This window comes from Conger conger, chromosome 6, assembly GCF_963514075.1.
Source record: "Conger conger chromosome 6, fConCon1.1, whole genome shotgun sequence".
Classification (NCBI taxonomy): Eukaryota; Metazoa; Chordata; class Actinopteri; order Anguilliformes; family Congridae; genus Conger; species Conger conger.
Window position 1 is genome coordinate 58,889,579 of NC_083765.1, and position 17,948 is coordinate 58,907,526.

Sequence of the window (17,948 nt, forward strand, 5' to 3'; positions counted from 1 at the left end):
AGTACCCGGAGGAAACCCACGCAAACACAGGGAGAACATGCAAACTCCGCACAGAGAGGCCCCGGCCGACGGGGATTCGAACCCACGACCTCCTTGCTGTGAGGCGGCAGTGCTGCCCACTGCACCATCCATGCCGCCAGAAACAAAATTAATTAATGAAATTAATTACCAGGATAGTAGAAAGTAATCTTGACAATAACCTATATACTATACTATATACTAGCAATAGTCTACTTTCCCATGGTTTGACATCTTTCTATGCTTCCGGGAACATTGAACAGAATATAGCATGCTTGAAAAAGTACAACCCAAACATACCTGTTGCATGAAATGGCAGGGATTTCAAAAGTGATTTGACTAATAAAATAGAACCAGGAGTGCGATGAATTTCATGAGAACTCATTTTCAAGGACGTGAATGTCTTACATCTGTTTGCTTTTTCTCAGCGAAGCCAGCAAAGTTGACTGAGAAATGAAAAATGACTCTAAATCCATAGTATTTCAATGAATCTCATATGCTTTTAAAAAGGGCATTTGATTAGATCCGGCCCAATGTGTGTGTGGGTGATAAGCTTAGCTATTCAAATTTACATACTGTACATTAATGAATGCTCCAGATTCCATTATTCCGTGACCTTTCATTGATCGTTCTACTTATGAAAGCTGTTAAACAAATATGACAAATTGCGGTTGATATGAGGGTCAATAATTTAGGCAATGATGAGTCCTCAGCTGTATCATCAGTCTTAGCTCGACATTTTTACAGCCTCAAGGTGTTGAGAGGTTGCACATATGGGTTGGCTCTGTTAATACTATCATCCAGTCATCATCCTATTGGAGAAGTAATGAGACTGGTCTGGTGGCCTTCTAGGGGGAGCTGTGTTTTACTACAATCCAGCCTCTGCAGCTTCTCTATAGACTCCCACATTTCACCTGCCGCTGATGAAAAGATTAGAAAATGTTCGGGCCTATGTGGTGAAATGGCAAATCGACTTTTATCCAAAGCACTTTACAACTGATGCCTCTCATTCACCCATTCACAGACACATTCACACACAAACTGCGATAGGCTGCCATGCAAGGTACCAATCAGCTCGTCGGGAGCAATTGGGGGTTGGGTGTCTTGCAAAGGGACACTTTGACACACCCAGGGCGGGGAACGAAACTGCAAACTTCCAACTGCCAGGTGACCTCTTTCTCCTGTCGCCACTCAGTTCAAAATTTAAACTCCTGTATGACTGCACATTTTGTCCTTCAGTATGAGGGATGTATGTGCCCCCTCAAATGCACAATATGAAAATTAGTATCTCAGACTAGAGTGGCAGGACTCACACAATGCGTTTTGTCCGGAAATCCCAGACGTCTGTTTCCTTGGAGATAAGTATAGGATTTTATAGGATTTCACTGCATGAATATTCTGTTTCATACTTTGCAGCATTTTGCCCTCATCACATCATAGCTATGCACTTAGTCAACCTAGGCCCAGGCTGCTGACTAATTCTCAGATCAAATTAAATTAATCGAACAAAAAAATTGGCTATGACCAAAACACGATGGTCATCGTCAAGATATGTCCATTTTTAATCACACAGCAAGTTTAAAGAACTGTTCTCTAAAGGCCCATAAGGTGACTTATCACATTGGCTGCAGGCTGACATCATGATGCTCTTTAAAAATGTAACAGAGGGTGCCCATTCTGTTTGATGTCCAACCCGGGCCTCTCCTGTAAGTGACCCCTCCATTTTGATGCCTCAGCTAACCAGCTGGAGGCAGGCCTCAGATCTCCTGAGGTGACAAACCTGGGCTTTAAGATCACAGCATGACAGCACCGTATCTGCAGCAGGCAACGGGTTGCTGTTTCGCACTTAGATGCTCAGGGATACAGTAGTCTAGTAAGAGTTAGGAGGCTTTTATCGACAACATAAAAACCCACACGGCATTATTTACATAAAAGGCTGGCTAACATTTAGGTCGGTCCCTAACCGCTGATGGGGGAAACAGATGCTGCTGCTAGTCGGAGAACATGAGCAGAACCGGGGAGTTGTACTGTAATGGGATGGCTTCATGCTGGGGTAACATTTATAACACTCAATGTAATCTGTGCTCTCCCACTGCACTCTGCCAGTAATCGCTGAGGTTTTACTGGAATCATCAGCACTATTTAAGGGCTATGCCGCAGGGCTCTCTCCTGAGGTCAGGAGCATACAGGAACGGAATCAACCGTGCTTGATGGCCAACCAGTTTGTAACCACGGTTTTATGTACACACGGAATGCATTGCATTGCAGTGAAAAGAAGAAATAAATAACTTTATTAATGAAATAGCAGGATAAATGTTTTAGTTGGTTTTTTTTCTGTTGCTTTCTTGATTTGCATATCCGCACTGGATTTTACATTTGTGTTGTTTAAATCCCTGAGGCAGTAGTAATCAAAATACAACGAATGTTCCTCATCAGTAATCAAGCAAAAAATGACAATAAGAGAGTGGTTTGAGTTGATAAATTATCCATTCACAGTAATTTATTTCTGTTGTGTAGCTGAAAGATACCTAACACAAATCCACAAAAAAACATAAATAAATGTTTAATCCTGTATCACAAAAGTGCGATAAGAGACAGAGGGTGAGGGGCTTAAATTTGTAGCCATGGTTTCCCCAGACAGAGTTAATGTCTTCAGCCAGGGAGCCAGCGGCAGGATTAGCATATGATTGACGGGGCTCAACCTGCGTATGGTTGGTAACAAGCTCTGCTGCCAACAGAGCGTGTGCTCACATATAAACCTGTAGAGATCCCAGCCCTGGTCCAGTGGCATCCGTTGAATCCTTTGCAGCAGGTCCACGGTCAGCCTGCTGTGATTATGTGTGGTTTGCGTGTCATATCAAATACAAGGAAATTCCATCATGTGAAAGTGATATGGATATTTTCAGCACTGCAGGCAGTTCTCCAAGTTCATTTCCGGCAAGAATAGGAACTGCCTGGAAACCACACTCTTTTTCTGACGTGTACATCTTTTCTGGTGATTATCAGAGAGACCTCCCTAGTGTCCGGATTAATACCCCTCCATGTATTATTGCTCCTCTTATTGCAGTATGCAGGTATGTCTTTTTACAGTGTTCATCAGTCTACTTAGTATGCATAGCTCCTGTACAACTGCTGGATGCATGGACATTTCCCTATACCAGAGCCGCACACTTTTCCAATTTACAATTACAATAGAGGTCAATTTATGTAGTTAATACAGCAATTAGTTTGGTATATGCTTTTCTTGCTGGTTTTGTCTTTCTTTCTCTATTAGATGTTTTTAATAGACAAAACAAAATGTGAGAATGTTAAATAGAGGTTACTTGCAAAATATTCATCAGAGATTCAAGTTGGCAGAGAACTGTGGTAATGAACAGCACTTATACTTTTTTATATTCCTTTTAATCAAGTTGAACATGATTAACAAATCTGTCAAGCAGGTGATTAGACTGAATGAAGAGCAGGATAAGTGGCTCAAGGGTTTAAGTACTCTTTTATTCTGGGTATCCTTGTCTCATTGTTGTAGATCTGATGTGGAAACTGAAGACTTAGATGAGCATTTCCCTGGTCTATAATTTTAGTTTGAGGATCACCTGATTCCCCTAAAGCTCAAGCAGCTTTTTTTTACAAAGTATTTTGATTCTTTGCACCAATGTACTTTGCCAAAACCTCTCCAATTTTGCTGAATGTTTTCTCTTGAACATGAACAATCCTGGAGGGATTTTGCTGAGATTCACCTGGAATTTCACAAAATGTAACTGGGTGCCAGATTATCGGTTGTCTGTATGATTGGTTTAATGAAGCAATTAATTGGTTTCTCCATGCTTTGCTGTCCAATAGGATTCTGCTACTACCTAGCGGAACCAAAGTTTTATCTGAAATCATTTGGGAGTCTGAGTCGAATTCTGAGTCGTTAATTCCTTTATATTTATACTGAGATGCTAATGAAAAACAAATATTTCTACTAACTGGAAAAGTTCCACAGAAATGCACAGTTATGTACCATCTGCATAAATGTGAAAAGATACAGCGTTTCCAGATAATTTAGCCGTGCATAGAAAATACAATTAGTCCCAAAATATTCTCCATCTGACACTGCAAACTGTCTGTTGAAAAGAAAAGAATAGTTTGAATAAAATACAAATTATCAACTTCTCTTAACCAGGAAAGATCATCTTTTTTTCTGTAAAACTCTGAGAAACCGAGAAATTGATCCAGAGTTTTTGAAAAAAAGTGAATATTTCTTTTTTTTAAATATCCTAAGTGTTTTTTGCTTGGCACTGAAATAAATATTCTTCCTATTGGCCCATCGGTATGCTTCTTCCTGCAATGTGTTCTCCCTGAAGGATTCAACCCCAGTTAGCTTCAGCCACCAGATAGGAGAAAGCAGAAATATGCACAAAAAAATAGTCAGAAAACACCACTTCAGAAAGTACAATGGTATTTTATAAAAGTGCAACTGTAATCATCAGCCAAAAAAAAGAAACACTGTCCGGTAGAAAATCCCTCAGTAATGATTTAGTGCCAAGCTGCTGCTGTGGATGTGGCTAATTCATTGTCATTTAATGAAATAGCACAAACAAATGTCGGTCATTATCTATAAGTTGCATTTTGGCCTTTAAGATCCCTTGCCTTGTTTCCATAATTGAGGTAAATTCCCCGGTGGAGGTGTTGTCTCATTATTGCTTTGTTAATTGAATTCCCATTCATTGGCTTTCCTAGAAAATGGATCAATAGAAGTGCAACAAACACAGTGCTAAACTATTGAATTTGACGGCTGATAATAATGAGGACAAATTATAAACAATGTAGTTGTATTGGTGCTGTCTAGTACTTAATCACTTCCCACACTGAAACCCCATCCCTAGATAACAGCGGGTTCTTAGTTCTTCGACATGGGCCATTATAAATACATCCAGTTGAAAAACAATTCTCTCGCACCAATACACGCTGTGAAAAAGTGTGCCAATCCAAAGGTACAATGATGGCTGCGACCAGGATGACTAAGAGAGCGTCATGCTCTGTCTCCGTTATCTGAACAAGCTCCTTTTCAGCACCTTTTGCAGGAGGCTTGCATTGTTCTTGTGCGTTTCACAGTGCTCACAAAGGCATTTTGTATCTCATGAATAGGACCCATCAGGTATGGACTCGGTTTCATTAAGGAATCAATTAGATAAAGCCGCAAATGGAGAGAAGATTTCTTTTGTGATAAGAAATGAAGAGGGGATGTCAATAACTTATCACTGTGCTCCAGCCAGGAGGATCTTCTGGCTAATCCTGGTATATTTATATCCAGTGTGGTCGATGGATACAGGAGAGGAGACATAGCAGGGAAGACACTCTTTAACAAACTTAAGAGGCAGCGTGAGAGGAATTTATTGATATACGATATGTTATGTATGTTATAAGTCATAAGAGATATAATTTACTGATATTCAGCCCGATCACGAATTATTGGCACCCTTAATAAAAATGAATATATAATAAAAAAACATGGATAAAAATCTATATTTTCTGTTCAAACATATAGGAAAACAATATACTTTAAATATATTTACTGTCATGTTTCAATGTTTTTTATTTAGCAATTTTATTTTGAAAACCATAGGTGCCAAAATTATTGGCTGGCCTAACAAAGTGAAATTGGCAATAAAACTTTACTTAAATTCTGTTAATCTCAGTCGAAAAAGAAACAATATTGAATCATTCAATCACTTCCTGTTTCACTAGAGTATAAAAATGAGGTAACAAGCATGCAAAATCTCTTGTCAACCATCAGCATGGGAAAACCCAAAAAACTGATGGTAATTAACGGGTAAAAAACATGAATGGTTAAACATACCACTTATCAATGAAAAGGTGTAAAACATATGTAATGGTTGCAAACATGCCTGGAAGAGGATGCAAGGGCATGTTATCCCCACTGATGGTCAAGAAGGTGAAGGAGGGCATAAGTAACCCAAGGATCACAGTTTAAGAATCTCAGAGATTGGTTGTGTTGAATTGGCACCTCCATACCAACAAACTATTTAGACAGCCCTTACTGAGCACAATAAACAAAACCAAGCATCTTAAGTTTGCCAAACCTCATTGGAATTATGACTGGAAGAGAATGCTTTAGTCAGATGAGACCAAAATTGAACAGTTTGGTCAAACACACAGTCATTGATGTTTGGAGATTTGCTGCCAATGGTCCAGGGGCACTATTTAAGCACTATTTAAGTACTATTTAAGCACTATCAACAAAGTACCAGGAAATCTTGGCAGAAAATCTAGTTGCCTCTGCTAGGAAGCTGAGACTTGGTCAAAGGTAAATTGTCCAGCAGGACAATGACTCCAAACATACATCAAAATCCACACAGAAATGTTTAAGTAAAGACAACAATCATGTTCAGTCACTGGACTTAAATCCCATGAAAAACCTATAGTCTGAACTGAAGAGGACAGGCTTTTGCCAGGGGTGTTAAATAACACACAAAGTGTCACAAAGTATTAATCCAGGGGCGCCAATAACTTTCGTTTCTTTTTTGAAAAATGACTTTGATTGATTGCATTGAATTGTTAATAAAGCACACTGAGGTATAAATGTAAAAGAATCCAGACAAAGTAAATATTTCTGTGTGCTGTTATCAATATCCTCCATTGATCGTTGGTCTAATTCAGCTCCAAACCAGCATTATTTATAAACTCTTCAGGCGATCTTGTCTCAGCATAACAGTAACCATCATATAAATATGGCTTTTCACTAGCTTTTATCTTTCTCAGCAGCTGTCACCATTACGGTTATATCGCTCTTATCCACAACTGGTGGAAAAACAAAAGAATGTGTCATGATATGGCTACCCTGTCACTTCTTTCCTGGGAAAATACGACTTCAGAGGCTTTGAAAAGTTATTTTTCTCATGTCAGGATGATGGAATACAACTGAGTGATTGTGTATTTTACTCCCAAACAGGTATTAATTCACTTAATGATGTCATTTAGTGGCACCCACTGAGGCAGGAAGAATAAGAGGGGGCTCATTTGTCTTGTCACACTCCCTGTGCAGTTGCTGGTGCATCGCTGATGTCACTAATCAAGGGTGAGCCAATTAAATGAAAGGGGAGGGACCAAGACTATTGATCAAAGAGGGGATGGTTTTTCCCGCCGGTCTCATGATGTGACCGAACAGTGACCATAAAAATAAACTGAAGTGAATGTTGTTTCTTTGATTTTTATCAGCAGATTAATGCTGTTTTGAAAGAATATGGAAAACCACCTCATAGTGTATCATCTCAGTCCATAGTATCCACTATGACATTATTACCCCAGCCCTTAGTTATACTCTTGGCCTTTTTCTGCTGTGAGCTGAAGAGATTTGACAATTGGTTTGGGTACAATTCACACTTCTAATTACAAAGTACACTCAATGACCACTTTATTAGGTAAACCAGCTTGTTAATGCAAATATTGAATTGGCCAATCATGTGGCAGCAACTAAATGCATAAAAACATGCATACATGGTCAAGAGGTTCAGTTGTTTTTCAGACCAATTGTCTGAATGGGGAAGAAATGTGATCTAAGTGACTTTGACCGTGGAATGATTGTTGGTACCGGACAGAGTGGATTGAGTAGCTCAGAAACTGCTGATCTCTTGGGATTTTCACGCACAACAGTCTCCAGAGTTTGCAGAAAATGGTGCGAAAAACAAAAAACATCCAGTGAGCAGCATTTCTATGGGCAGAAACACGTTGTTAATGAGAGGTCAGAGAGGTCGAAGCTGACAGGAGGAAAAGGTGACAGTAACGCAAATAACCACACATTACAACAGCGTTATGCAGAAGAGCATCTCTGAGCACACAACCTGTCAAACCTCTAAGTGGATAGGCTACAGTAGCAGAAGACTTAATAAGTCAAAAAGAATCTATCTTATAAATACCTAATAAAGCGTTCACTGAGTGTACATGTAGTAATCAGGGCACTTCTCCTAGCCTATATGAATTAATGCTACAGTAAAATAGTCAACATATTCACTTGGTCTGATTCCATTGAAATTGATGGATTGCAGTTTTCGTGGAAGTGGGAATTGTACAAAGAAAGATGATGCATTCATGACTGATGGGATTTGTTTCCATGAAATATTGAAATATGTGTAATTAAAAACTGTACTGCATGTACTTTTTTACACTAATTACTTTGTGGTGTGCCTGCACATTCACAAATGAAATGAGAAAATATTTGAAAAAACAAAGAAAAAAGAAAATATATTTCATCAGTCGAGCTACAGGAATGTCTCCATAGCAACAAAGAGATTCTCCTTCATAACACTATCCATTGGTTGATTGGATGGCAACATTGGCCAGGGCCCCATATTAGTCGAGAAATATGGAGACCCAATTAATTCAGGTTTGTCTGCTGATAAACTAGTGGCATGACACTGAGTTGACACCTCAGGCAGTACAACTATGACTCCACTCCATGTGCAACCATCTGCGCTTAGAACCAAGAGGTCACAAAAGAAAATGCTACTGGGTCAAGTTTTACTTCATCACTTCAGTTAGAAGGCTCTAGATATCAGGAATCAGAACTCGAGGGGGGTAGATTAAATAGGCTCAGCAGTGTGTTGTCTCTGGGAGGTGGATTTTGGATGTTTTCCAGAAAATTCTCCATCCAGTCCAGCATGCCCTGAACTGGGACACAGATGGTCTGCTGTCCTTCTTGTGTAGGTTAAACACAGGCCAAAGCTGTAACAGCCCCTTACAGTCTTATGACACAATGAAGAGAATTGGAAGGGGAATTATGAAAGAGTAAAATAATACTCTACTTTTAACCATCATGTGAATGAAAATGTACTCATATCATTACTTTAAGCACAAAAAAGAAAGAGAATCCAATGCTTGGTAGCCTTCCCACCATTCAAGTTTTACATACCAATGCCTAAATAAAAAATCTATATCTGTAACCAAAACAAAGCACCTCTTAATAGCTAAACTTAGATTACGCCACTCCCAATTATAATGCTAGCAGCCCCTGGTGGTTAAGGTCTAATAATAGTTAGGCTAAATTATGCTGAATATATTATCAGTGGCTGTGGTGCAGCTTCATTCATTCATAACCAATCAAATGAACTCTTTTTATTCTCTTTACAATCTGTGTGCATTGCACAGGGTGTGCTTTCCATTGTCTGTCACTGCAATAGAAGATGAGGATAAGGCTGATTTTCCTCCAAAGACATTCTTTTGTGGGAGCTGGAGAGTTGGGCTGTCACTTTTATCAAAAATTGAGCTTGAATGAATCTCATAAATGTAAATTTTTTCAATTTCTTCCATCAGAATTTTAATCCAATTATATTGTATGATGATGCGTGTAAAAGCCGAACACTACGTATGGCTGCCACGGGAGACTGCCACGGAGCTCACAGTCACAAATGAGATTTGTTCTTCCAGCATGTAGTAACCAGCAAACAATTCTGGTGAGGGTATACTAACACCAAGCAAATACTGTGCGACCTCATGGGTTCACAGGAGAAGTGTGCGCTTAAACGTGTCTGGCAACTCCAGGAAAGTAGAGAGCAAGGTACCTTCGCAGGCCAGGGGCAAAGCCAGTCACAGGTCATGCCTGCTACGTTTGTAAAACTTGAATGTTAAACTTTAATGTTTAATGTTCAATAGGGTAATTAACAATTTATGGTTAGGGTTAATCAATCGAGTCTACACTCCTCCGCTGTGTCTTACTTGGGATTATATTTCCACCCTCTGGGGAATTGCTGCACTTTAATCCCTGATCTTTCCACCTGTGTTTGCACTGTCAGTAAATGAATTACAAAACGTGACTCCTAAAAGATATTGACAACATTGGATACTGCACAAATAAAAACCTATAACAAAATGAAAAGAAAAATGTAAAGGAGAACAGATTAAAACTTTTATCTAAGCCCCAAGCGATTCAGCATTCATATCACAAACATTCCTATCATCACAAATGTTAAGTGCTTGATGACCTCTGACATCAGAAAATTGGGTTCTAATTCAGCAGAGACTGCTAACAGGAGAACAGACAGATACAACTCAATTCCCTTGGTAAATGGTAGGCCTACAATCTCCAAATTTCACAGGGAAACATAAATCAGCTTGGGACAGTTTCAATATTAAAAATCTGCTTGCAATATGTATAATCCATTCTTGCTGAATAGGCAGCATTGTTTTTATGCAATTGACAAATATCTTTCAGGCTGTTTTAACAGTGGAAAAAGCCAGATGTCCTTCAGGAAAAATTCTGGGAAATGCTTTGGACAAGGAGTCAGGAAAGTTTGTTCTATGCTGACAAAAATAAATGGGCAGGTGAAAATTTGATGAAACATCACTTCATTTACTGATCCAGCATGGTGCATAAATCATTCTCGACACACCACAGATCAGAGTAGCAGGTTCTGCAGCATCCTGGTCTATTTTTTATTGCTTTGTACAAACAATGACTCAAAGGGATTTTTTGGCAAGGAGGTTGTTCTCCATTAAAAACAGACATTTTTCAGCATCGGTGGTTAATTTATGAGGGTCACTATGAAAAGGGTTGAGTGTTTTAGTTTAGAATTCCGTTATCAGAGGTGGCAGCTCTCTGGCTTAACCCCAAGCTGTCCATCAGTTGAAAGTGTTATTTTTTTAATTCACACATTGCTCAGTTGTTGGCCTGTTGTTTCAGCGTCGGTGGTTAATTTATGAGTGTCACTATGAAAAGGGTTGAGGGTTTTAGTTTAGAATTCCGTTATCAGAGGTGGCAACTCTTTGGCTTGACCCCAAGCTGTCCATCAGCTGGAAGTGTTATTTGGTAAATTCATACATTGCTCAGTTGTTGGCCTGTTGACACTGGAGTGGAATGCTTTTAACGATGATTCGGGGCAAGCCATTATCGTAAGCACTGCATTTCCTGCAAAGCCAATGTACGTAACATTGACGACTAGAGATACCGAAATCCCAATCATCATCAACCTCCATCTCACTTCTAATACAAATGGGGCTTTACATTTTAATTACAATGGTTTATTCCCACATAGCATGGTTTTGCACACACTGCCGTGGATTTAATCGCAGATTAAACAAAGATTACTCAAGGTTACTGAGGTTTTGAATGTGAATTTTGCTCGTTCTAAACAAAAACAGCAAAAGCACTGATTGCCAGTGAAATCTATGTTTGTCATGACCTATATCTGCAAACAATCATGACTTCTGATCCTTGTACATTAAAATGTCAAACCTCAAGCACGGTTAAATATGTTATCGGGTTACTGTGGGGATTAAATCGCAAGTGATTAGGCCTCAGCAATTTACAAGCATTGTTGAGTCCTACAGCAACAGAGGGATGCTGAAGGCATATCCTGGTAAATGTACTTCACAGTGAGATTTCACAGAACTGCTGTTCATTGTACCAGTATAAGACTGTTTGATAATTAAATCTGAAATTCCATGGACTCCAGTGAGGTGTAGTCATTGCAATGATGAAAAATAGCATATTTAAGTACATGGTTCAGTAAAAAGATTTTCCCACAGTACTTCATGATAACTCTTCAAATAATAATAGAGACATTTGTTTGCCGTCTGACTGAATGCATGCTGAATGAATGACTTCTCGGGAGCATAAAGAGATAAATGAGAGCTTAAGTGATTGAATTCTGACAGGCATATAAATATTGATTTAATCTAATCCTTATTCATAAAAGGCAGGCAAATTGTACATGTCACAGGATTGAGCTCTCTTTCAATCCAGTTAAGGCTGGGTGATCAGAATATTTAGAGGTTACTCGAAGTCTAGGCCTCTGCGCAACCTGTTTAAACATCCTGAGAGCTGTCCGCCCCCCCCCCCCCCCCAAAAAAATCTTTGCTTGTCCATTTTCTACCTCCAGGAGCTAAAACACAACTCTCAAAGAGGGCCTTCTACAAAAGCGGAACATTTTTCATGTGACAGGAGACTTTAGCCCGAGATGACAGCATGCCGCGGTTGAGCCCTGAAGTCCTTGAATGGCACGTTGGCGCTCTATTGATTTAAGCTCCTTCTCCTATAGGCCACTGCAGGTAAATACTCCATCACTTTTCTATCAGCGCAGTCCCGATAGATAAAGATCACAGCTGAGCTGTCTGAAGAAACACAGGCACCGCTTGGTCATTTTGGATGAGGGCAAGCCGCGGTGAAACATATTTCAGTGTGAAAAAATAATAACTAGGACTACCGCAAAGCCAGCAGAAAAATAAATATATGCAGACATTGCTTGTGCAAGAGCAAAGATGTTTAAAAAAATTATTAAATAAAAACGTTCTAAATATTTACTATAAAGCGCAATAAACTGTTAAAAAATGATTACAATCCATATTTGTTGTGACCACCCTTTGCCTTTAAAACTGCATCAATTCCCTTTAGGCACACTGTCCTGTGGTTTTATAAGAAAATCTGCTGGTAGGTTGTTCTCCACGCATATTGGAGAACTCGCCACGGGTCTTCTGCAGACTCTGGCTTCTTCCTTGCTTCTGGCTCTGCAAGTAATCCCAGACAGCCTTGATCAATCTGAAAAGTGGGTCTGTTACTGAATGAATGTTTGGAAATCTGAAATGCGTTCTTTTCTACAGACACACTAACACCAAATGTATTTATTTTTTAAATAAAGACTTTTGCACGGCACTGTACAGTATTACGCTCTGTACCTTCTGCTGCAGTAGTTCGTCCACTTCAAGGTTCAACATGTTGTGTGTTCAGAGATGCTCTTCTGCATACCGCTGTTGCAAGGCATGGATATTTGAGTCACTGTCACCTTCCTGTCAGCTTGAACCAGTTTGCCTATATCGTCCTCTGACCTCTTATTAAAAGGCATTTTCCAACAGAACTGCTGGTCATTGGATGTTTCTTTCACACCATTCTCTGTAAACTCTAGACTGTTGTACACGAAAATCCCAGGAGATCAAGAGTTTCTAAGATTCTGAAACCACCCCATCTGTCACTAACAATCATTCCACAGTCACTTAGACATTAAATCACTTTTCTTCCCCATTCTGATATTTGGTCTGAAGAACAGCTGATCCTCTTGACCACGGCTGATTGGATATTTGCATCAATAAGCCAGTGTACACATGTCCCAAATATAGTGGTCACTGAGTGTGTATGCATGTATGCACAGCAGCCAGCAGAAACTAATAAAGCAATCCCCCTTTCTATTCCTTTCTTAGCTGTCTATTCCAGGTCTGGTCACAGTCCCCATGACAACCTTGCAAAATCCAGACACAAGGGCAGTAACTAAAATCTGAGTGAGTGGTGGACAAAGGTAAGTGTAATTGCATTTTCTTATTGCCAATCCTGAAATTTTGATTTAAAAAAGTGTAAATAAAAAAAATAAAAACTTGGGGTGGTCGTCTAAGGCACGTCCTGCGGTGTGGGGGATGTTTTTCAGTGCTGACACACCTCTGTGGCTGACTTAGAGCTGTGGTATTCGCATTGCATCCCTTGGCTCCTGCTTATTGGAGCGATGTCCTCGGAACCTCAATAAGGGAGGCTGCCCAGAGATCTCTCACATTACACTATCTAAAGGGATCCTGGGACCCTCCAGGCTCCACTGATTTAGATGGACACGGAACTAGGATAAAATTCACCGATTGCTTCTGATCCAGATGCCGTTGTTTGGTAATGCTTTGTTTGAGGAGTCCTACATAAGAGAACACTACATAAGCATTCAAAAGCATTTCCGCCAACAACCGCAAATAGGCACATGGTGCGCTATGTCAAAATTGATGCAGCAAGTGACGTAACTATGAACTGGTAAACATTAAACTGACGGAAGATCGTTATGTTGTTTATTGACAAGAGCACTTATGAATGTGCTTCTAAATGGGCTTTCCGTCAAATAAAGTGTTACCCGTTGTTTTATGGAGTATTTGCCAGCACAATCCTGTTGATTTGGGAGGCAAAGTTCCCATGACATGCGCAATCTGATTCTGAAAGGGACTATTCGTTATGCCGTGGCATAGAAATGAGTTCATTCAGAACTCCATTCCAGAAGACATGAATTCTCAGCGCATATTCATAAATACACACACATGCATGCATGTTTATGCATTCATTGTTGTCAACCTCAGTGTTGACAGCCAAGTCAAGCCCTATTCAGACTTCCTATTCATACATTCCTTTTCCAATGTATTTATAAATGTGGCAACGGATACTGTCAGGCTATGAATATTTACATAAATGCATCAAAGCATGCAGATATCAGGTGATATATTGATTTAGTCAGCAGGCTGTAAATATAAACTGTTGAACTAAAATCATATCCTGGGCGGTGTCATTTTCCCCCTTCGTTGCCTCCACAGAAGTACATTTTCACTTGGCATTCCAACGTTGTGCCAGAAAGTGACTGAGTGCAATGATTCTCTGCGCTTTGGGGTCGAAACTGAAAATAATCCCTTTATTACTTCCTTGGCTCAGAGGTGAAGGAAGGATCTTAATAAGCTGAGTGCAAGAGAGACCAGTAGTGCTTTCCTCCTCCTCCGGAGAGAACAGAGACAAGGACAAAAGACAAGCGCACTCGGATCAGTGTGGTCAACTTCTCCCGGCTCAGAAACGGTGACTTTATTTGTCATGATCACACGCAGCCATGGAATCACTGACTCAAAAGATGCCAGCAATCAGTTTCAATACTGGCCGTGCTTAAAGAAAAATCCCTTGCTATGTGGATTATAAAGTTGAAGTTGAAGGTGCTATAAAAACACTGTGAAAGTATCAAAATGCACAGATCCCAAATAAATGCAGACAATCCGTATGAAGAAAATCTGCATTTATACAAGCTGTTTGGACTTCCGTGAAGTTGTGACATCACAACGATACGTTCATTTGCTTCAGCACAGCCCACCTGGTAGCCGGAACAAACACTAGCGCTAGCAAGCCAATTAGAACAGAGGTTCATTGATATCAATGAGCCTTAAAGACACAGTCACTAAAACAGCCCGCTCTTGGTAAAGCTCATGAGAAACGCAAGAGAATGGACGTGGAAAACATTGGATAGATTATGGTAATTAAAACCACAAAGACATCTTCTAATGGATATCAGGACCTAAAATAAAGCACTGGAAAGGAGTACTATTTGGGACCTTTAAACAAGGACACTTATTTTTTTACCTCTGTCTTCCTTCCCTTGCGTCCTTTCCTTGCTCCTAGCTCCACAGATTAGAGGAGGCAAGGTAAGGAAGAGAGAAAAGGTGAATTAGGCAACTGGAATGTCCTTGCTCCTTTAAACGTCAGTTTGAAGCCACGTCGGCTGATGGGGAGAGGTGGATCCACAGGTCAATCATTTATACATGAGGCATTCTGAAAAAATACTTCCACATAGGATGCACTCATATTTCCTTTATCAATAAATATACAGCAGCCTTCTTAGTTCCTGACTAATGCTCCCGGAAGAAACATTACGGATTTCAATGTCCTTAAAGATGGTGGACCTTGATAGGGTTGGGCAAGTAACAAGAAAACAGGGAATGATACAATAAGTGATTGGAATGAGCCCAGTGCCGTTGATGTGAACTACCATGAGTGCTAATAGCTCCCCCTTGTGGAAAATATTCAGTCTGCTAAACACGTGTGAGTCAGTCAGTCAGTAAGTCAGTCAGTCAGCCGCTCAGTTCCTCACAAGCCAAGTCCATGAGGTGCTTCGCATCTAATAAATAACCTCATATACTAGGAGGATTTCCATGTATGGTTCCATGTAAGAAGTGCTTTGTCGGAATATCATTTCAGTTTGGATTCGCTGTGCTGTGGCGACAGCTGCCAATTATTTTCATTTCAAAATACACTAGCTGCCAATGCATTGGAAAAGTGCGCTTTTTGCACAGCTGGTGCAGATCGACCGCTGGTGTTGCCACAGAAAATTATGCATCACCCAGCTGGGTGGCTGGCTACAGTCCACACTGATGGGCTTTGAGAGTTGATCTCCAGACACTGGAGCGCACCGACGCAGTGGAACAGTGACTCGGTAAGATGAGCCACGCAGTAGCCCCATGTGTTAGCTAAAAAGCGCGTGGAGAACTCTCGATTATTATTAATGCCGTCAGCCAGCGGGGAGAGCGATGTGGTGGGCCTGACATCAGAGGGCGGAGTGTCTGCCACCACACAGCTGTGAAGTGCCGAGGCTGTCTGGCGTGATGACGGCATCTGGAGGTAAAAAAAAGACAGCGCAGACAGCAGAAGCTTAAACAACACGAAGCCCGACGAGGCTCAGATGCTCCCGGATGCTCTCGGTCGCTCCCAAACGCTCGACGCGTGAAATTATTGAGAAGGATTGCAGCGTTTGGTGAATTTCGGACGCAAGGGAAGGCTAAAAGGTCAGCGACTGAATTTGTGTCCAATTATAAAAATCAATCATTCTCAATGGACAACACCCAGTAGGGCTCACAGAGGAGGCTGCCATAAAAACGCTGTGACCAATCTGAATCTCCATCCATCATGTTTAAAATAAGCTGGAAAAATGCTGGGATTGTCTGGTGTATATAAAGCAGTCCATCTAGCCTATTGGGTTAGGGAAGTGTTTTTAAAGCTAAAAATGGAACTTGTAATTGGATTTTACTTTTTAAAAATCTGCACAATATCACATATTTTCCCCCTCGCCCTGTACAGTGTGGGGTTATTATCGTTGTACTCACTAAGTGGAAATGTTCAAGACATCAAACTCATTGAAAATGTATTTTCCAATTTTCTTTCATAATGCAACAAAAGCAGCATGGTTGGCAGTTCAACCTTCAAACACCCAATATGCCGTTAATAGGACATTTTCTTGTTGTGATGAATGTAATTTATTTTAAATGATTCATCATAACCAAGAACAAATGTGTGAATTCTTTTTCCTTTGAGAAGCTCTTCAGTCCCCACTGTAGTGATACAGAGTAGACAAGGTCTCTCAGGTGCGATGAAAACTTTTGGTTTGCATGAGTCCTGCACACATCCAATTAGGAAATGGAGGCTGTTAAATCCAACAGACTGAGATCCAGCAAATGTGCATGACTTTTAGGTATGTTCGGAAAGATTGGTGTTTCATTGTGAAAAATTGACATTTATAAAAAAGTAGCTCAATCGGCCTCCAGGATAAGTCACACCTTGGTCTGGAGTCCAGTGCACACTGTGGCTGTGCAAACTGTGGTCAGAACAGTCTGAGGCAGAACTGGTCATAGCAGGATGGAGTCTACCTGCCGCTGTTGCAAAGTACACTCCTCCAGTGTAATGGCAATGACTGTGGTGAGTGTAAGTGTGTTTGCACTTGTCTACCTATCTGGGCAGCCTGTAGCCTAGTGGCTAAGGTACATGACTGGGACCCAGAAGGTTGGTGGTTCAAGTTCAGGTGTAGCCATATAAGATGCACACAGCTGTTTGGCACTAGAGAAAGGCCCTTAACCCAGCATTGCTCCAGGGGGGATTGCCTCCTGCTTAGTCTAATCATCTGTCGCTTTGGATAAAAGTATCAGCTAAATAACAAGTTATTATTATTATTATTATTATTATTATTATTATTATTATATTATCTAACAGGGGACCACAGTGTCATTACACATCCGCAAAGAGGGGACATAGAAACCAAGTGGGCACATTTTCTCGGTCCCCTTTTGGCAAATGCTTTAAATCATCTTAAAATGATGAGTTGCCCCTCGTCTCAGAAGCTCTCCCATTTTCATCTTTTCAAGTAATGAAGGGTAATTATGAACGCTAAAATAAAGACTACTACTCCCCTTTCATTAATATAATGGGAAAACCAAGAGATATGTTAAAAGTTATAGACAGGCAGAGTTTTAAAAAGCAATTCCAGTGATTAAAATACCTCCAAGAGGCTTCCCAGCAATATTTTTGAAGACCTGCAAAACATTGCATTAAAGCTACACATTCATAAGCAAGATAGAATAAAATAATGTTTGCCACTTTGTCTTATCGGCCTACATTA